The sequence below is a fragment of the Bos grunniens genome, chromosome 13 (assembly GCF_055505025.1).
Source record: "Bos grunniens cultivar Pamir isolate PY7600 chromosome 13, Bosgru_T2T1.0, whole genome shotgun sequence".
NCBI classification, from domain to species: Eukaryota; Metazoa; Chordata; class Mammalia; order Artiodactyla; family Bovidae; genus Bos; species Bos grunniens.
This window is the reverse complement of record NC_141177.1, coordinates 36215576-36233023: the sequence shown is the minus strand read 5'-3', so window position 1 is coordinate 36233023 and position 17448 is coordinate 36215576. Positions and strand designations below refer to the sequence as shown.

At 39.7% G+C, this 17448-nt stretch overlaps 1 protein-coding gene across 6 annotated transcripts in view; it reads right to left on the bottom strand.

The window, feature by feature from the left end:
* SLC23A2 (solute carrier family 23 member 2) overlaps positions 1-17448 on the bottom strand; it is a 142856-nt gene that overhangs the window by 111467 nt on the left and 13941 nt on the right. Inside the window, exon 1 of one of the 6 annotated variants that reach the window (XM_086333496.1) lies at positions 12993-13093. The exons of the other annotated variants lie outside the window; for them this stretch is intronic. The gene's annotated coding sequence lies outside the window, so the exon portion shown is untranslated. Of the gene's footprint in view, positions 1-12992; positions 13094-17448 lie in introns of those variants that run through there. 6 annotated transcript variants of the gene reach the window in all.

Below are 17448 nucleotides of genomic sequence, written 5' to 3'. Positions count from 1 at the left end.
GGAAGACAAAAGAATTATTCACAGATCTGTCTACAGAGAAAATGAGTTATAGGGGTGAGGGGGAGCACTGGAACCTGATGCTTCAAAAGAGCAGCCATTTACAAACAAAGGGAAACCCCACCCCATGGACTGGCATTACCTCAAAGGATAACCCTCTCTTAAAGTACTGCATAGATATACATGCAAGCAGGCTACAGTGGTTATCTCTGCAAAGTGTGATTATAATTGTTTTTACTTTGTAGAAAAGTTTTAATTTAAGCTTTAGTTTTGTCCCTCCCAATGTATTAGAAGGCAAAATTAGTAGTAGCTCAATACTTAGCACCTATATATGGTTAGTAAATCTAGAACCAAAAATTAGGCAAAACAACCAAAAGGCTTTAAACATGGCCAAATACTGAAAGAAAAAAAAAGTTTAATTCTTCAGAAATAATTATGTATTTGAAAATATCTAATTTGATTAATGTAATCGCTGATTTATATTTTTTCCTTTAAGGACAAATATAAACTCTTTTTTTAAACCTTACACATTTGGTAATTATCTATTTCTGCCTTTCCAGATAAATGTTACATATTGACATTTGAGCATCCCTGTTTTTGTAAAACTGAGTAAAACAATAAAGAAGGTTTACAATTATCAACTGGACAAAACTACTCTGATCCTGGTAATAAGATTAACTGAGGCAGAGGGGGCAGTAGGTAGGTAAGTGTTTGTGCTCAGTCGTGTTCAGACTCTGCAACCCTTTGGACTGCAGCCCGCCAGGCTCCTCTGTCCATAAGATTTTTCAGGCAAGGATACTGAAGTAGGCTGCCATTTCCGAGAATTCTCCAGGGCATCTTCCTAATCCAGGGATTGAACCTGTGTCTCCTGCAACTCCCGCACTGCAGGCAGATTCTATATCCTAAGCCATCAGGGGAGCGGGGAGCGAATTCCGTAAACACTAAAAGGAAACATATTAACAGGACCCTCTAGTGTTACAAGGGCTTCCCTGGTGGCTCAGATGGTAAAAAGTCTGCCTGCAGTGCAGGAGACGGGGGTTTGATCCCTGGGTCAGAAGATCCCCTGGAGAAGGAAATGGCTATCCACTCCAGTGTTCTTGCCTGGAGAAACCCATGGACAGAGGAGCCTGGCAGGCTACAATCTATGGGGTTGTAAAGAGTCGGACATGACTAAGCGACTTCATTTTCTAGTGTTATAAGACAAACTAAAATATATGAAAATTATTTTATTAATATTTTGGAAAATTTCACACAAAAAGTAGACAAAACTACATTTTAACTTCATATCCAATTTATTTCTGACTATATATTGTTTTGATTCACATGGCAACTTCTCTACTTCATTAGAAGTGTCAAGAGACTACCAGGTGTTTGTGAATCTGCTGCCATTCAATTAATAATTAAACTAATAAAAAGCCTTGATTTTAAGTTGAACACACAACCAACTAAATTCAGGCAACACTTCCCAGCCTCCCTTGCAGCCAGAGGTGGCCATGTGATTATGTTTGGCCAATGGGATGGAAGTTGAAATAAACATGTGCTCCTTTCCCTTTTCCCACTGACTGAAGCAAACATCCTGAGCCATGTGAATGAATAAATACTCTAGAAATGGTGAAACTATAAGAAAAAAAGGAGCCAGATTATGTGAAAAGCTATTTCATATTTGTGTATATTGAAACAAAACTATACCCCATCTCCAAAAAATAACAAAACACACGTAAAAGAAAATCTGATAAGACAACATATTTAGAATAAACCCAGCTACTAAATTTTCAATAGGAAATAAACCAGTACATATTTCAAACCTGACTGAATGCTACTCTCCAGAGATGGATCACAATAAAGAATACACATTTGCATGAGGTGAATAAATTCACTGTTTCCCTTGACTACCAAAGGCTTCACTGGCAAACACTTAAACACTGGCCTTTCATACATAATCTCAGAGCACAACTCGGAAGAATTCAGCAATAAAAGTAAACTTTTTCCACTCTGAAAGTAAATCCATAGCGAAGACCGCATCCTTCAAACTGAAGATTCACATTATGGTGTGCTGTCAACAGAACCTTGGCGTAGAATACAAGGGGTGGGAAAACAGAACTCACTGAGCATCCAGAAGCCCATGCTATAGACCATGCACAATTGTGCAGACCATGAATGATGGTGTAAGTGCAGGAAAACCATTATCCAGTGGGCCTCAGATGTCTTCCTCTGTAAAATAAGGACGTTGGTCTAAATCTATGGTTTCTGCACTTTTGCTGTTAGTAATGAAATAAGCATCCTCAAATTCAAAGCTAGGAGGGGGAGTGGTTTACATAAGTAGGTAGATGATGTTATTAAAATGAGGACTTGATACTCTTTACTGTAAAGTTTTAATACACACTTTCCAGAATACCAAAAAAAAAATGTCCACCAGTATATCAAAGATTCCATAACCATACGAACTTTGCTGAGAGCAGCAAGAAAAGTACATTTACAAGCTTTCTAGCAGCGGCGGCATGCAAATGTTATGCTGCACTACACCATCATTATTTAGTTACCTTAACACAATGTTGGGGAAACAGTGGAAACAGTGTCAGACTTTATTTTTCTGGGCTCCAAAATCACTACAGATGGTGACTGCAGCCATGAAATTAAAAGACGCTTACTCCTTGGAAGGAAAGTTATGACCAACCCAGATAGCATATTCAAAAGCAGAGACATTACTTTGCCAACACAGGTCCATCTAGTCAAGGCTATGGTTTTTCCTGTGGTCACGTATGGATGTGAGAGTTGGACTGTGAAGAAGGCTGAGCGCCGAAGAATTGATGCTGTTGAACTGTGGTGTTGGAGAAGACTCTTGAGAGTCCCTTGGACTGCAAGGAGATCCAACCAGTCCATTCTGAAGGAGATCAGCCCTGGGATTTCTTTGGAAGGAATGATGCCAAAGCTGGAACTCCAGTACTTTGGCCACCTCATGCGAAGAGTTGACTCATTGGAAAAGACTCTGATGCTGGGAGGGATTGGGGGCAGGAGGAGAAGGGGACGACAGAGGATGAGATGGCTGGATGGCATCACTGACTCGATGGACGTGAGTCTCAGTGAACTCCAGGAGTTGGTGATGGACAGGGAGGCCTGGCGTGCTGTGATTCACAGGGTCGAAAAGAGTCAGACACGACTGAGCGACTGATCTGATCTGATCTGATCTGATAACACAATGTTGATTTTGAATTAAAGGGGGACTTCCTCGGCGGTACAGTGATTAACACTCTGCCTTCCAATGTGGAGGCATGGGTTCAATCCCTGGTCAGGGAACTGAGATCCCACATGCCTGTTAGTACGGGCAAATAAATAAATAAGTAGAACAAAGAACCATTTAAAAAATTTATTTTAAAAAATGGGGGGGGGGGAGGCAATGGGGAGAATATGCAAGACCAAAGAAGGCAAAAATATCAACTACTTTAATTAATCTAAAAATATAATCCATTTTTAAATTTAATTCTTTGAGTTAAAAAAATATGACATTCCTATTAGAATGGCTAAAACAAAAAGAAACTGCTAACACCAAATGCTAATAAGGACACAAAGTAACTGGAACTCTCATACACTTCTGATGGGTTTGTTAAAATGGCACAATCACTAAAACCCAGCAATATACTCCTGGGTATCTTATTAGCAATACACTCCAGAGAAATGACAACTTATGCTCAAACAAAGTCTGTAACATAAATGTTTATAGTGGTTTATAATAGCCCAAATCTGGAAACAACATTCACCTTTGACTAGTGAATGAATAAACAAACCATGGCACATGCCAATTAAAATGTGATATCATTTCACACCTATCAGATAATGCAGGAATAAAAGAGTTTAATAATACCAAGTGTTAGTGAGGCTGCTGATAAACAGGAATTTTCCCACCATTGCCAGAAGTGTAAATTAGTTGAAATACTTGGGAGAATAATTTGGTAACATCTAGCAGGTTGAATGGAGAAGGCAATGGCACCCCACTCCAGTACTCTTGCCTGGAAAATCCCATGGACGGAGGAGCCTGGTGGGCTGCCATCAATGGGGTCACACACAGTCGGACACGACTGAAGCGATTTAGCAACAGCAGCAGGTTGAAGATGTGTGTGCCCTATGATCCAGCAATGACACTTCTCCCCTAATTTACCAGTATGCAACCAACACATCAATAGGACAATATAAAAATAAGTCCTGGTATGTTTAAACAGCAGAATAAAACAGAGCAGTTAAAACAAGTGAACTCTAGCTACTTGGATCAACATGGCTTGAAAACATACTTGAATGAGCAAGTAGGCTGCAGAAAACATATCACATGAAATCTTTTATTATGATTATAGGTTTTAAATCAGTCAATATTATATGTGGGCTTATGGATATAGAAACATGTGATACAAAAGTAAAAATGTGGATTGCAAAGTTACCTATAGGAGAGAAAGAGGGAGAAAGATTAGGATATAAAAAGGGTATTTAAAATGTTTCATTTTCTTATTAAAAAAAAAAAAAACCCTAAAGCAAAGATAACATATTTATTTATTAGACTGAGGTATCTGACATATGAGGGTTCATTCTTTCAATTTCTTTCTATTTGAAATGTCCCAATTAAAAACAAATTTTTAACAAAGAATCTCTAGAAGTATACACAAAACACAGACAAAAACTGGTAAAAGCAGTTGCCTCCAGAGAGGTAAGCTGGGATCAGACAGGAGGGAGACTTACTTTCCCTGTCTGTCTTCATGTACTTTCTGAATTTTGTTCCATGTATATCTACTATTTTTTTTTAATTACAAATAAATTTGACATACTCTTCACCTCCAAGGGGGAAAAAGAAAACTAAAGTATTTTTTATTTTGGATAAAGAAATGCCACGAATGGAGATTCCAGCCCAGACTTGCCATGAATGAGCTCTGTCATCTTGGGAGGCGATTTAATCCACCCTTCTCCAAGTGTTGTGCCACTTCTAAAATCCTACCTTCTGTGAAAACACAAACATCTCTCCATAAATGAGAGATTAGAAGTTCTAAGTACACCAGCAAGGAACAATAAGCAGTTTTCCTGTAACCCTGGGTGGAAAACTTTTAGAATCTGTTATAACAGGTCTACATAGACCATCTGCAGTGATTGCCTCATGTCCTCTGTGGAAAAACGTGGGTAGAGATGTACACAGATATTCACTGTTACTCAACACTCAATGAGGCAGGAAGTTGAGGGAGCACTTATCTGATGACTTATTTTCTTACTGATCTAAAAAGTGGAGGTCACGGTGAAAAGTAAGGAGGCCAAGGATGAAATCTGGGAAAGGGATGAGTAAAATGACTGACAAAGGGAAAAAAAAAGTCAAGGATCTAACGGAGTCCAAACTTAGAAATATGTAAAGAAAGTCATCATGCTAGCCGATTTCTCTCCAGCAGAGCGCAACTAACAACAACAAAAAGACAGAAAAGTTACATAAGTAGGACTGCACCACGGACAAAAGCTGGCAAGTTATGCAGCCAGTTCAGAGAATGAGAAAACCAAGCTGTTGGTGAGATGAGAGTCACATGACTCCCTGGAGTCCACAGCAGGTAAGACAGATTGGGAAGCCTAGAGGAAGCCAGAGAACACCCAAGTACCCAAAGATCAAGGACCACTGGAGGAGAACAAATGAGAGTATGAAGGACAGGATGTTTGTAGATGGGAGATTCTCCAAGCTCAAGGTTCGAAAGTATCATCTGGGAGATAACAAGGCCCAAGAAAGCTTAAGTGAACTGGATGTAAAACTCCCTGGAAAAGATAATGTGAAGGAACACAAGGTTGGAAGACTGGATGAGCCAACAACTTAGAGATGATGTTAGAAGACACAGTGCAAAGAAACAGAGCAAGGCAGGAGCCAACATCCAAGGCCACATAATGGCCAAGTTTATAGATGATGGCAAAAAAGTAAAGGGAGAATGCTATCAAAAATTGGTATGAACTTCAAACAGACAGGGATTATGGCTAGAGAATACAGCCAGCTATTCTCACTACCTGGAACGCTACATCTAGAGAATTCCTACTCATACTTCAGACCTCTGTTTAAATGATCAATTGCTCAGCAATTCCTTAGCAGTAGCCTCAAAAGCCAAATTAAACTGCTCATCTCCCTTCACTGTTCCTTTCAAAGCAATGACACAACTCATACCAATTCTTTACACAAATTGATGTTCTTCCTGAGTTCATACAGCAAGGAATCCACATTTTCCTTAATCTATCTGGTTCCTAAGTTTGGACTAGCAAAATAGGATTTCAGAAAGGGAAGGGTATACCCAAGAATCTATCCAGAGCTGCCAGGTCAGGAAGGCAGGTTCTCTAACAAACTAGTTTTGTTATGGCTAAGGACACCTTAGCCATACACACTCAAAAGTAGTTTACTTGGCAAGAATTTCTAACATATTAAGATTCCTTTTTTATTTTAATGTGATTCTCACTATACTGCTGATGGGAATATAATTATGTGTAATTTTTCTTATGATAATATAAGAAACCCAAAAGTGCATAAATAAAATTTACTCAACAAACCATATAACTACTAAATAATTTATTTCTTTTTTAAAATACTTATTAATTTATTTGGCTGCACTGGGTCTTAGTTGCATGCTTGCCACAACTAGAGAAACCCCACATGTAGCAACAAATAGTGAAATAAAAAAATATTTACAAAAAAAATTTTTTTCTACTTCTCAGGCTATGGAATAAATGGATTAACATCTAGAAATACTGCCTATCAACTGATCTAATTTTGGTGGTTCAGTAACATTTTTTGGACAATGGGAAACCTCTATATTTGACAGGAAAAAAATGAGAAAGGGGAAGCTGATAGAAACATCCTAAACTATGAGTACATTTTATTACCCAGTCCTTCAATGGAAGTGGCCTCCATTATTAAATATTCAAACATCCAGAAGCTTAGAACTTGACAACTCAGTAGTAGATAAAGTAATGTGGTCTTGAGCTGTGCCACCCAATGCCACCAGCCCTGTGTAACTACTGAGACCTGAGATCTGGTCAGCCCAATTGAGAATAATAATGAAGCGATAATAATAATTACTAATAATAATCAATTTTATAACATTTTATAAAATATGTTACTAAAATAAATTTTACCTGTTTTTAACTTTATTCACCATAGCTACCAGAAAATTATGTATGTGACTTCCATTGTAATTGTATCAGACAGCCCAGTCTAAGAAAGTGGGTATTACTAGCAATAAAATATGACCAAGGTTAAAAAAAGTAGGTATCAGGGAAAAAAGTAAATGCTATTTCATAGTACATAACCAGTACGTAATCAGACTCATTCAAAGAGCGTATTCTGACACCTTTCTATAAATACACATGTACACAACACGGGCATCTTAGTCCAAATATCAAAGCGAATCCTATATCATGTCCTACATAATCAACTTTGCAGCCGGCTCTGTGATAGATGGGAACACGTGCCTTCACCTAATTTCTCACTCATAGCACCGAGAGGAGGAAGGGAAAAGGTCAAAGCTGAAATCCATGTGGTAACAAGCACAAGCTGAAAGGCCAAAAGAGGAGTCAGGAGCTCTTCTTAAGAAGCTCAGAACCAGAATAAATCTAAATAAAAACACAGGGCCCATCCAAGGGTAAACTCTACTACAAACCTAAAGGGGTGTTTTTTTTTTGCAGGAGCTATGCTGGGTCTTCCCTGCTTGAGCTGGGCTTTTCTCTAGTGGTGGTGAGCAGGGGCTACTCTCTGGTTGCAGTGCTCGAGTTTCTCATTGTGGTGGCTTCTCCTGTTGCAGAGAAGGGGCTCCAGGATGCACAGGCTTTAGTAGTTGTGGCGCATGGGCTCAGCACTTGTTGTTCTCAGGCTCTAGAGCATAGGCTCAATAGTTGTGGTGCAGGGGCTGAGCTGTTCCTTGGCTTGTGGGATCTGGGATCGAACCCGTGTCTCTGGCACAGGCAGGCAGATTTTTTTTATCACTGAGCCACCAAGGAGACCCCAAAGGGGCTTTATAATTACTGAATTGTAAGTTCAGGTTTTACATGGCTAACCTAAAACAAAATACTTGTATTTAAAAGGGAATCTGATGGGAACTTGTCCCATCAGAGGGAATGGGACATTTACTGTCTATACCAAACAAATTAAGCAATTTATATGTCTTAATTCAACACTAACATGTTGATTTTAAAATATATCCAACTGAAGAGACCACAGCTGTTCTAATATGCTTGGAATCTCTTTCGTATAACCATTACATAACTCTTCCATCTTCCTCTTTCTTATGCAAGCTCTGTAATCATTAGTGTTTATACAGTTTTTTGAAACTACGCAATTTCTCTCATAAATATTTAATTCCCTTGTTGCCACTGATTGAACTATTAATGTAAACAACACAGCATTTCTATATGACGTTTTTAGTCATGAGAAAATAGGACTCTGATGTCAACAGCACGAAGAGTTTATAAACCAAAAACACCAGAATTACCGGACACAGTGAGGTCTCTCAGAATCAGCCTCCAAAAAAAAAAAAAAAGAAAAGAAATCAGCCTCCAATAAAACAGAAATTTCCCTTCCCTGCTCAGTTTTTCATTCAGTATATTTATCCGAGACCCTTCAGATCTGTAGTAGTCAAATAAACTCCTAAAATGCACGTGAGTCAGCATCCAGTCTGCAGGCTCCAGGGACTGGGCAGAGCTGTTGTTCTCAGCCATGAACACCCAGGCAGTGAACTGTCACCTGTGTGCTCTTGATAACAATAATGAAAAGTACTATTAAGCCTTTGCTTTTTCTTAGCTCAGTAAGAGCTCAGTAGTTTATCATCTGTACTGATAATCTCAAAAAAATGGAATAAACCAACTGTTCAGCTAGCTTCCTGAACCACAACTATCTTAGCACTGGGATGGAAATTAAGAGTACACGTGAAGCAACATACCACCTAACTGGACAGACTGGGACAACTACTGAATTTAAAAAACATAGCATAATTATCAAACAGTGCATGAGAGCTCAGAAAAGTAGCAACTCAACAAGGCTTCAAACTGTTAGAAATGACTTTTGGAAAGTGGGACTTGGCACCAGCCTTGAAGGATGGAGAGTCTTGAGCAGGAGGTCATCATGGAGTCCAGAGGTAGGCATGAAAACAGGTTAAAGAGGGCACACAGTGGGCGATGGAGGAAGAAGACCCCTCACATGGTCACTGGAGTCTCTGAAGTCCATGTGACTGCAACACAGCTTTATGACACATGAGCTTCTGGGTGTGTGAGGAGAGTAGAAAGAGCCCACCGCTGGATAACCAAGATAGCCGATAAAGCAGCCACCACGTTAATCCAAGTATATGGATCTTGGCAAGTGGGACGACAGAAGCAACAAGGATAAAAAGGGATGGCTAGAGGGAGCAGTTCCAAAAATAACTAAGACTTAGTGTTAAAGATGACCTCTGGGAAAACAAGACTGTCTCTACTCACAAATACGTAAGGAACAGATTTGATGGCGAGTAGTGAATGAAGTTTGAACGTTGTGAATTTGAGCTGGTGGTGGCATGTACATTTGACAAGGGGTCATCAAAGACCACCAGAAATTGAGAGAAGCTCTGTGAAAGGCTTCCCTCATCAGTCAGTAAAGAATCTGCCTGCAGTGCAGGAGACCTGGGTTTGATTCCTCGGTCAGGAAGATCCCCTGGAGAAGGAAATGGCAATCCACTCCAGTATCCTTGCCTGGAAAACCGCCTGGACAGAGGAGCCTGGTGGGCTGCAGTCCTTGGGGTCACAGAGTCCAGCACGACTAAGCAACTAACACTTCACTTCACTTCTGTGAAAGAACATAGCAGAGAAAGATCTGTCAACTGAAATATGAAAATAGTAACTGAAACTCTGGGAGCTAGGAGACCATTTATTTTGCAGATATCCACAGGCAGAACTGCCTTCCCCTCACCTCCCTTTTCATTAGTAACTGTCACTTTAAGAATGCAAAACATACAATTTAATGATGTCTTATGTGAAAAAAACTACACACAGAAAACAAAAAGAATGAAATAAATACACAAAAATATTCACAGTGCTGTTGTTAAAAACAGGATCAAGGATATTTTCTTCTTCCTAATTTTTGTTATTTCCCAAATTTTATTTAATTTTTAAATAGAATTCTATTAGAAAACTGGGTGGTTAGTCACCTAGAGCCAGATATTCTGGACTGAAAAGTCAAGTGGGCCTTATGAAGCACTGCTATCAATAAAGATAGTGGATGTGATGAAATTCCAGCAGAAATGTTCAAATCCCTAAAGGATGATGCCATAAGGTTTTGCATTCATTATGTCAGCAAATCTGGAAGACCCAGCAGTGGCCACAGGACTGGAAAAGGTCAATCCTCATCCCAATTCCCAAGAAGGGAAGTACTAAAGAATATGATAACCATCGGACAACTGCTTTCATCTACCATGCTAATAAGGTCATGCTTAAAATCTTGCATGACAGGCTTCAGCATTAGGCGAACCAAGAACTTCCAGATGTCCAGACTAGGTTTAGAAAAGGAAGAGGACCTAGAGATCAAATTGCCAACATTTGCTGGATTATAGAGAAAGCTAGGGGATTTCAGAAAAACATCTATCTCGGTTTCATCGACTACGCTAAAGCTTTTGACTGCATGGATCATGACAAACTATAGAAAGCTCTTAGAGAGACGGAAAACCAGACCACCTTACTTGTCTCCTGAGAAACTTGTGAGTCAAGCAACAGTAAAAACCCCGTATAGAACAACTGTGTGGTTCAAGATTGAGAAAGGAGCACAAAAGGGCAGTCTGCTGTCACCCTGTTTGTTTAACCTGTACACTAAGTACATCATGAGAACTGCTGGGCTGAGTTACAAGCTGGAATCAAGACAGGCGGAAGAAACATCAACAACCTCTAATGTGGATGATGCCACTCTAATGGCAGAAAGCCAACAGGAACTAAAGAGCCTCTAGAGAAGGGTGAGGGAGGGGTGTGAAAGAGCCAGCTTATGACTAAATAATAAAAAAAACTAGATCATGGCATCTGGCCCCATACTGCATGGCAAATAGAAAGGGAAACAGTGGAAGTAGTGACGATTCCCTCTCCTTGGGCTCCAAAATCACTGCAGACGGTGACTGCAGCCATGAAATCAGAAGACAATTGCTTCTTGGCAAGAAAGCTATGACAAACCTAGACAGTGTGTTGAAAAGCAGAGATATTACTCTCTGACAAACGTCCCTATAGTCAAGGCTATGGTCTTCCCAGTGGTCACATATGGCTGTGAGAGCTGGATTGTAAAGAAGGCAGAACGCCAAAGAATTGATGCCTTCCAACTGGTGGTGCTGGAGAACACTTCTGAAAGCTCCTTTGACAGCAAGGAAATCAAACCAGTCAATCTTAAGGGAGATCAACCCTGAATATTCACTGGAAGGACTGATGCTGAAGCGCCAGTATTATGGTCATCTGATGGGAACACATGACTCATTGGAAAAGTCCCTGATGCTGGGAAAGATTGAGGGTGTCAGAGGATGAGATGGCTGGACAGCATCACTGATGCGATGAACGTGAACTTGGGCAAACTCTGGGAGATGGTGAGGGATAGGGAGGCCTGGCGTGCTGCCGTCCACGGGGTCGCAAGGAGTCAGACACGGCTGGGCGAATGAACAACAAAAACATTAGAAAATTAAAAATGTTTTAAAAAGGAATGATCTCCTCTAAGTATTTTTTAAATTTTATTTATTTTTGGCTGTGCTGGGTCTTTTGGTGCTTCAAGCGGGCTTTCTGTAGTTGCGGTAGGTGAGGACTACTCTCTAGTTGCAGGGCTCAGGCTTCTCATTGTGGTGGCTTCTCTCGTTGCAGAGCACAGGTTCTAAGATGCACAGACTTCGGTATTTGTGGTGCACAGGCTCAGCAGTTGCAGCTCACAGGCACTACAGAGCAGGCTCAGTAGTTGTGATGCTAGGGCTTAACTGTCCCACAGCATGTGGAATCCTCCCTGACCAGGGACTGAACCTGTGTCCTGTGCACTGGCATGAGGATTCTTTATCACAGGACCACCAGGGAAGTCTCCCTCTGAGCATTTTTGAAAGTTCTTGTAAGTTTTCACTCAGCGAATTAATTTTACTGTATGTAAATTAAAATTATCATTGAAAAAATATTTTACATTCACCATGCTGAATAAATTTAGCTGTAACAAGGCAAAGCAGAGCATAAATTCTTCCATTCAGTTCAGTTCAGTCACTCAGTCCTGTCCAACTCTTTGCGACCCCATGAATCGCAGCACGCCAGGCCTCCCTGTCCATCACCAACTCCTGGAGTTCAGTCAAACTCATGTGCATCGAGTCAGTGATGCCATCCAGCCATCTCATCCTCTGTCATCCCCTTCTCCTCCTGCCCCCAATCCCTCCCAGCATCAGAGTCTTTTCCAATGAGTCAACTCTTCGCATGAGGTGGCCAAAGTACTGGAGTTTCAGCTTCAGCATCATTCCCTCCAAAGAAATCCAAGGACTGATCTCCTTCAGAATGGACTGGTTGGATCTCCTTGCAGTCCAAGGGACTCTCAAGAGTCTTCTCCAACACCACAGTTCAAAAGCATCAATTCTTCAGTGCTCAGCCTTCTTCACAGTCCAACTCTCACATCCATACATGACCACTGGAAAAACCATAGCCTTGACTAGACGGACCTTTGTTGACAAAGTAATGTCTCTGCTTATAAATTCTTGCAGTGTCTCAATTCTCAGTTTGCCAATCCATCAAAGTTAACTGGAAAATCTTATCACTGTGCCCAACAATTTTACTCCTAGAATTTCTCTTCAAAGTACATACAAGAAAAGTCTCTTCAAAGTACATACAAGAAATTTCACTTCAGTGTTATTTATAACAGCAAAAAATTTTAAATGACCAAAATGGCCCTCAAGCTTTGGGTTGAGGGAAATGGTAGGAGGAAACAAGAGGAAAAAAAAGAAACGTTTCTTAGTAAGGTGTTTGTGCATAGTCTCACTACTTAAGTTGGTGAGTACCTGAATTAAAGCAAGGCGACAGGTCTTCAATTTTTTTACCCCCCAGGCTTCACATCTGTGACCCTGACCAAGAACTCCAACAGCAATAGACGTTTAAATGTCTGTGGATTAAAAAAAAGTCAAAAGCCCACGTAAATGAAAATGAAAATATTTACCTCCTACCTTGTAATTAGTGTAAGTGGCAAGACTGTGCCTGTTTGTTTTCTAGTTTAATCTACTTATGTGGAATTTGGCCTCAAAGAAGTCCATTACCTTATCATTAGCACCAACCTAATGATTATTCCCAGGATTGCATTTAGATCTTTGCTGACCCGTGCAAAGGGCAAAGTCAAGCGCAAAGGGACCCTCAGCACAACTCTGTCACAAAACGCACAACAGGCAAGGTTGTGTTTTGGATGCACCTAAATGCAGACATGTCCATACGCTTTCCATTACCAGCGGCCAAGCTATAATTCCCTGTGCTGCCAAAGTCCAAGCTCAGAGGAGCATGTGGAGTCCCGGTTATGAAGTCAAAACCTAGCTAGAGAAAAGCAAATGGTAAATCAAAATAAAAAGTAATAATAAACCTGGCAGGAGGCACTAGGCATGAATGCAGTCTACTTTTCACTGGGCCATGCTCAATCCTAGAACTCCCTCTCTTACTTCTTTCCTCCAGAGGAAAATATCCAAGGCCCTAAACCATCCCTGGGCAGGATTACAAATTGAACCTTCAGTCCCTCAAAAAGTAACTCCCCGTTTGCACAAAATATTTTAGAAGACAGTATTTTAGAGTGGCAGGAGAAAGCAATTTTGTACCCAATGGGCTTTTTTGATAACTCCACATGCCTTAACACAACGCCTCTATTTTTAAAAAGTTTTTAAAGATTTCAGTTCTCACTATGTGTCAGGCACTGTACTCTACATCGTATGTGTAACATTTCATCTTCAAACAACCCTTGATAACTGGGCCCACACTTTACGAATAAGAAAACCCAGAAGGGGTGAGGCCTCCTGGTCAAGGTCCTGGAGGTGTGACAGTACACAGAACAGAGCCCCAAGAGGATTGAGACAGCAGAACCTTCACCTTTCATTATGACTCTACACTGCCTTCAAGGCCACCCCTAGAATAAACTGAGGCTAATATATTTTGAGAGGAAAATAGAAGACTTAATTACTCAAAAATCATTTTCTTAATGTTTATTAAATAAACATCTTAATGTTTATTAAATGAAACCATTTCATGCACTCTTGTACGTATGCATGAATTTCACAATAAAAACCCAGAGCCTGACTTAGGCAGCATCTCTGGAACGGCCAGTGCAATTAGGAGCCTGGCTCTCCATTATAACGAGAAATGCATGAGATGACTACAGTTCAGCCAGATACCAACAAGTTCTTCACTGGGAAATATTTAGGCTGTGAATCTTTCAACATCACTGATTATTCTAGGCCAACTTAGCATTACCACTCACAGATGACTCTAGGTAAATAAGTAAATAAATGCCAACAGAGCTGTACCAGTCGCCTTCAAGAAGCCTCCAGTGATCTTGTATATTTAACTTCAGAAACTAAACAATGGTCTTTTGCTGTTTGGAACAAAAGACACTACTCATTTTAAATGATACAGAATATGAATAGAGAAACTATGGTTTTCTCCATCTAAAACATACTCTGCATACAAGGGGAAAAAAAAAAAGCATAATTTACTTTCCAAAACTAAATCTTCAAAAACATAAATCTACTTTAATCTATGTTTATTAAAAACTTAGACTCAAAAGGGAGGTAACAATCAATGAAGATTAGCCAAGAAGAGGAATACTGGAAAGAACATGGGAAAAAAAGTAAGAAAAGCTTTAAAAGAACATCTTATTTTTAGTGAAATAAATTATACATTTTGTATTTTGAAAAATGCAAGCTGTACAATATGCATAGCGTCATTTGACTTTTATTATAATTACACAGACCATATTTGTGGACACAGGAATGAGCTGAAAAGGATAAACATTAAACTGCCTTGAGTGTAGGGGGTGTAAGAATCTATATAACTTTCAAATTTTACTTTATCCAATTCTGACTATTTAGAATTAGTTAGAATTCTCATTATTTAGAGTTAGAATTAGTTATTTTCCAACATGCATATGCTTGTTTTATAAATATATAAGAATCTATGACTTTCAAAATTTACGTTATCCAATTCTGATTATTTAGAATTAGTTAGAATTCTGATTAGAGTCAGAATTGGTTATTCTCCAACATGCATATGCTTCTTTTATAAATCCTTTAGAAAGTTAGAAAAAAAATTGTTTTAAAAAAAAAGGTTCCATGATAGCAAAGCTGCAAATTAACAAAATATCATTTAGACATATGATAGAAAAATTCTGAAAGTGAAAGAACTATGACTCTGAATACTTATCTTTGGAAAATATTTTGTAAAGCTGAATACAAGAACTCACTTTCTACTCTACTGAACAACTATCAGAAACCAAAACAGAATTGGGTCAGAGGTTCTAATATTGGGGAAATGCAAACATTTTAAAGAAAAGAATCTGGAGAAAGAAATTAAGCAGAAGCCACTCAACAAAAACAAGACTGAGTTATCAAATGAGCATCCACAGTGCCACTGGAACACCTCTCCCTTCATACTCTGAAAACCTGTCCTTTGCACACAAGGCTACACAGCTGACGTCACAGCCTAGGCCCAAGTACTACATGCAGTGATTTCCAACTGTGATTTCCTAGAGAAAAAAATCATCAAAAAAAAAAAAAAATGGGAGGGACATCCCTTGTGGCCCAGTGGCTAAGACTCCACACTTCCAATTCAAGGGACCTGGGTTCAATCCCTGAGCAGGGAACTAGAACCCACAAGCAGCAACTAAGACTTTGTATATCACAACTAAAAGATCCTGCATGGACAAGCGAGACCGAAGATGCTGCTTGCCATAACTAAGATCCGGTGCAGTCAACTAAATAAAAACATTTTTCAAATGTAGTGAGAATAATACAGAACTGTCATTTTTGCATTCACCATTTCCTTAAAAAGGAACATTAACACTTCAAAAGCAGGACAAACCTAACCCCAGAGCTAATATAATTCACAGGCCAGAAACTCTAAGAAGCAAAATTATTACATCAATTCAGTAGATGCCAAATAGGCTGTCAAAACACCTATTCTGATTTTTATTATTATTACTGGCCGCACCATGCGGCAAGCAGAATGTCCCAGACCCATGCCCCCTGCAGTGTAAGTGTGGTATCTTAACCACTGGACCACCAGAGAAGTCCCACCTACTCTGGATTCAAAAAACAAAAACAAAACCTCTTCAATTAAAATTAAAATGATACTTGCTGAATATGACAAAGAATATCTTCTGAAAACAAGGGCAAACACAAAATACACTTTTCATGCTTTTACATTTATATTTTTTTAAAGAATTTACAAAAGCACTTGTATGTACCTGAAAATATAGATTAATGAGCAAATTTTTAGTAAAACTATTTTTTGAGATCCTGAATAAGTAATAATAACTACAGAAAAATATAAAAGCAAAAGAATTATTCTCAAGAAAGTGTCAGCCTCAGACAAATTCACAGGCCAGTTACTTCCTAAACTTTCTGGAAAGAAATGGGAAATTGGTAACCTTCCCAATTTCTTCTAGAAAAATTGACAAGCTAACAAACAAAGAACAGAAGAAAACTGTATGTTAACCTCACTTGCCATTTCTAGATTTTTTTAACTTTTGCAAATTTGACATGCAAAAAATGACACCTGGTTTTAATCTTGATTTCTTTGATCCATGTGTATATAGTTCTCCTATGAATTGTAAATGCCTTTTTTCTTTTTTAAATAAATTTCTAGATTTTTTAAATTAATTAATTTTATTTTTGGCTGCTCTGGATCTTCGTTGCTGTACGCGGGCATCTCCAGTTGCAGTGTGCAGGCTTCTCACTGCATGGCTTCTCCTATGGCGGAGCATGGGCTCTGGGCATTTGGGCTTCAGTAGTTGCACCCCTGGAGAAGGCAATGGCACCCCACTACAGTGCTCTTGCCTGGAAAATCCCATGGCTGGAGGAGCCTGGTGGGCTGCAGTCCATGGGGTCGCTAAGAGTCGGACACGACTGAGCGACTTCACTTTCACTTTTCACTTTCATGCATTGGAGAAGGAAATGGCAACCCACTCCAGTGTTCTTGCCTGGAGAATCCCAGGGACGGCGGGGCCTGGTAGGCTGCTGTCTATGGAGTCGCACAGAGTTGGACCTGACTGAAGCGACTTAGCAGCAGCAGCAGCAGTTGCAGCCCCTGGATCCTTAGGGCAGGCAGGCTTCAGTAGCCTAAAGTATATGGGCTTCCCTGGTGGCTCATACAGTAAAAAATCTGCCTGTAATGTGGAAGACTCAGGTTCAATCCCTGAGTCGGGAAGATCCCCCGGATGAGGGCATGACAATCCACTCCAGTATTGTTGCCTGGAGAATCCCATGG